Raw genomic sequence first — 3642 nt, 5'->3', positions numbered from 1 at the left:
CTTCTACAAATCATAGAAGATGGGTCATAAAACTAAATTCTAAAAATTGAACTTTTTGGAAATCTGCTTGATGGGTCTACGACTACCCTTCTACAGGTTGTAGATCCTAACACGGGTCGTAAGGGACCTTCCATAGACTCCACTGAAGAATTGGAACTTGGGGACTACAGATAGGCCTATGATCCATAGGGATTATTATGGGTTGTAGGACCTTATCGTGGAACTCAATGCACATTCCAGTAGCTACTGGAATATGTCACTTGACCCTACAATGGACCTTATGGGTCGTAAGGACTTATATAGTCTGCAACTATGGCTCAAGAATGAGTCAACACTTAGGATCATTTTATAAGTCCTGTGATGACCTACGAATGGCCACCTACAACTTGTAGGTACTCTTATATATCATAGGTTCCACTCGTGTTCACTAGGAAGTAGCCCCTTTAACACTTCCTCATGGTTTTCTCTGGGTTCTCAAACTTTATCTAAGCTAAATTAGTATATGGTGTTATAATATATCCCCTTTGGGATCATTCGTCTTCAAATGATGACCAAATTAAGAATTTACACAGAAATGGACCAACTCTAGGCATGAGCAGAAGGATGAGTGTGATAATGGTCGAGCCCTACATTATGATATAATAATATAGGCAAAGGAAGTATGCGTTAGTACATAGAATTTAATATGTGAGAAATATGTATAGTGTAGATATGATAGTATGATGACCATAAAACATGTGATGTAAGACCGATAACCATTTAAAAGCATGAGATTTAAAATCATAAGTTGTAACATGTGGTCAATGCATCATTTGAAACCATCATAATGTCTCATGAGAAAACATCCTTCATTTGTGGGATATAGCCTTTAACCAATATTTAAGACCATGCGATCTATAACATGGAATTGGTGTTACTTGCTAAGGTAGACTCTATGAGTAACATCATTAACATTGAGCTATTTGTGGATCCACTATCTAGGACATAAAGGTAAACCTAAGGGGGCATATAGTTTGGGACTATAGGTTGCACTAGAGCTCCCTTAGGTTGCTACTTGAGCTTCCTGATCGAGCCCCACTTCAAAATCCTCTTGGTTCTTAGTCAATTTTTAAATGGAATACATAAATCATAGTAATTAATAACATTAGGAAAGTCAACAATCAATATCAATCTACATCATAAAATAGTCATAAGAGTAGTTCATTAACATCATGATCCATACAAGTATGAGAAAACCTTTCACCTTTATGAATTCGTGAGTAGGTGAAAAAACCTTTCATCCTTACGTGAATGTGGGATAAATCCTTTCACAACTATTTATACTTTCTAAAAACATCCTTGAAAACATAATTCATTACTTTCATAAATCATTCATAAAGCCTTCATCAAATCCATCATCAAATTATATAAGTTCATACTTAAAAATAGCATAAATCATGGGTTCATGAAAACTCAATAGAAAACATGTAATTAAACTTGAATCATGCATACTTAAATCATTGACATTAAAATAAATCATAATTGAATTGACCCAATGAAATTCCATCAAAACTTAGGGTTAGAAGATAACATAAAAAAGAAAATTAAGAAAAACCTTTAGGACTTCATGGATGAATTCCCATATACCCTGATTAAAATGAAGCTTGAAATTTTGAATAGGAGACTTGAACCTCAGAGTCCTAGCCATGATAGAAAATTGAACTTGGGGAGAGAATTCTAGAGAGATGATTTTTAATTCCAATGGCTTGGGAGAGAATGAGAGGAACTCAAAGGTTTTGGGTAGTTATAGATTTTAAAATAGGTCCAAAACAACGTAGCTTAAGGATTAAACGAGTCAGAATTGAGTAAAATACCCTGGTAAAATAACTATCAGAAGCCAGTCGACGAGAATGGTCATGCTCCCCGACGCAATTGGCGTGTCTCCAATCTCTCATTTTCCTTGCCTATCCTCCTTATGTTCTAAGGGAATTTCTCTGAAATATTTGGCGAGTTCGACTTAGCTTGCCAACATGATCGCCGAATCACTAATTTCCCAAATTCTCTCGCTAATTGGCTCATGTCTGAGCAAAAACTCTGAGCAATTTGGCGAGATTCCTCAAATTGCTGACTTTTTCGGCGAGTCACCAACCCTGCTCTTTCCTCACCAATTCCTCTTTTTTTCTTGCCAATTTCTCTGACCTTTTTTGTAAGGGACCTCATATCACCACACTCACTTGGTGAGTCGCCAAATTTCCTTCCTCTCACCAACTTTCTCTGACATTTTTAGAAAAGTTCTAAGTAATATTAGGAGAGATCCTACCCCTTTTGGTGATATGCCAAACCCACTCGAGGAGTTTCTAAATCCCTTTAGCGAGCCATAATTGCAATCTTTCTTTAAACTTGATCCAAACTTAGAAAAAATTTCTCTGTCATTATATAGATGTAGTTACTTGGCTTTTATATCTTCCTCGGCTCCCCATGTAGCCTCCTCAACAAACTTAGTTCCACATAAAACTTTGACTGAAGTGACCTCTTTGGTCGTTAATATGCGAAACCAATGAGCAAGAATTTGGACAGCGATCTCTTCATAGGATAATCTATCTTTCACTGTAATGTTTCCTGTAGGTATAATGAGTGAAGGATATCCTAATGTAGTTTAGCTCAGAACATAGAGTTGCTCGAGTGGAAATGAGAGATGACTAATATGGACTTTATCATAGGTTTATCACGTCTCGCATACAATATGACTCAATTTGGGTAATTGTCGATATGATGACCAAATCACCCATTTCTTACTCGTTAAGACTACAGATTCAGCAGAGTATTATGCTTGATTGTAAATTTGAGAGATAGTCCGACTTCATGTAGTTCACATTTCTATCATCTTAGATATAGATGCTCAGATAGAGGTGCTCAATTGACTACTTAGTTTTGGGTTCAAAGGTAAATTTTAATATTGCTTTCCATCCTTAGACAGATTGTCAAGCAAAGTATATGATTAAGAATATTGAGGGCATCTTGAGAGCTTGTGTCATTGATTTCAACGGTAATTGGGATGATCACCTACCTCTTACAGAGTTTTCATCTAATAATAGTTTTCATTCGAGTATCTAAAATGCTCATTATGAGGCTCTTTATGGGAGGACATATAGATCGCCAATTGGTTGGTTCAAAGTTGGTGAAGCTGAGTTGATAGGGTCAGACTTTATTCACCAAGCTATGGAAAAGGTAAAGATTACTGAAGATAGGTTGAAAAATGTTCAAAGTCATCATAAGTCCTAAATGATGCTAGGAGAAGAAAATAAGAATTTGAGGTGAATGATTGGGTATATTTGAAATTTCACCAATGAAGAGTGTTATGAGATTTGGGAAAGAAAGCTGAGTCGCTATTACATTGTCCCTTACTAGTTTATAAAGAGAGTTGGCAATGTTGCTTATGAGTTAGGTCTTCCATTAGAATTAATAGTCGTTCATCCAGTGTTTCATATTTTGATGCTTAAGATATGTTTGGAAGACCCTTATCTCATTATTCCTACTTAAAACATTGGTGTGAAAGATAGCTTTTTCTATGAGCAGATTCATGTCTTAAGTTTTGATCATTAAGTTTGCAAGTTGAGGACAAAAGAGGTCTCTTCAATCAAAGGCTTGTAGAGAAATCAATTT

This window comes from Solanum dulcamara, chromosome 2 (genome assembly GCF_947179165.1).
Source record: "Solanum dulcamara chromosome 2, daSolDulc1.2, whole genome shotgun sequence".
Classification (NCBI taxonomy): domain Eukaryota; kingdom Viridiplantae; phylum Streptophyta; class Magnoliopsida; order Solanales; family Solanaceae; genus Solanum; species Solanum dulcamara.
The sequence above is the reverse complement of the archived record's forward strand: the minus strand, read 5'-3'. Positions refer to the sequence as shown.